The sequence below is a fragment of the Bison bison genome, unplaced genomic scaffold, assembly GCF_000754665.1.
Source record: "Bison bison bison isolate TAMUID 2011002044 unplaced genomic scaffold, Bison_UMD1.0 scf7180017864183, whole genome shotgun sequence".
NCBI lineage: Eukaryota > Metazoa > Chordata > Mammalia > Artiodactyla > Bovidae > Bison > Bison bison.
The window spans coordinates 9,127,508-9,128,572 of NW_011494755.1; positions in this window are offsets into that span (position 1 = coordinate 9,127,508).

The window sequence follows — 1,065 nt, forward strand, 5'->3', positions numbered from 1 at the left end:
TTTGTTTTTTCTTCTTCTTCTTATTTTCTTTAACATTGTATTTTTGAAATTCCAAACTCTACTCTAGATTTTTAATTTTTGCTTTTTGGTATTTGTTACCAATTTTGTACCTTTAAGAACCCAATCTTCAGGACCCATTTTTCACTAGGAAGAGAGATTACTGGCTTGACTGCTCTCTCTCCCTTTGGACTCTCCTTTTTCTCCACCAGGTCGCCTGTGTCTCCTCCCTAACCCCTCTCTACTCTACCCAACTCTGTGAATTTCTGTGTGTTCCAGACGGTGGAGAACACTTAGGGAACTGATTACTGGCTGGATCTGTCTCCCTCCTTTTCATTCCCCACTTTTATCCTTCTGGCCACCTCTGTCACCTTCCTCCTTCTTCTCTTCTCTGTATAACTCCGTGAACATCTCTGAGTGGTCCAGTTGTGGAGTGCACATAAGGAAGTGACTACTGGCTAGCCCACTCTCTCCATTATTGATTCACCTCATCTCATTTGGGTCACCTCTAACTCCCTCCTCCCTCTTCTCTTCTCCATGTGAACCTCTCTGAGTGACCCTCACCGTAGAGAAACTTTTCATCTTTAATGTAGATGTTTTATCAATGGCGCTATATAGAAGGAGAAGTTTTGAAACTACTGTAAAAATAAGACCGATAACCGGAAGCAGGAGACTTAAGTCCAAACCCTGACTCCAGGGAACTCCTGACTCCAAGGAACATTAATTGACAGGAGCTCATCAAATGCCTCCATACCGACACTGAAACCAAGCACCACACAAGGGCCAATAAGTTCCAGGGCAAGACATACCAAGCAAATTCTCCAACAACAAAGGAACACAGCCCTGAGCTTCAAGATACAGGCTGCCCAAAGTCACCCCAAAACTATAGACATCTCATAACTCATTACTGGACATTTCATTGCACTCCAGAGAGAAGAAATACAGCTCCACCCACCAGAACACTGACACAAGCTTCCCTAACCAGGAAACCTTGACAAGCCACCTGTACAAACCCACACACAGTGAGGAAACGCCACAATAAAGAGAACTCCACAAACTGCCAGAATA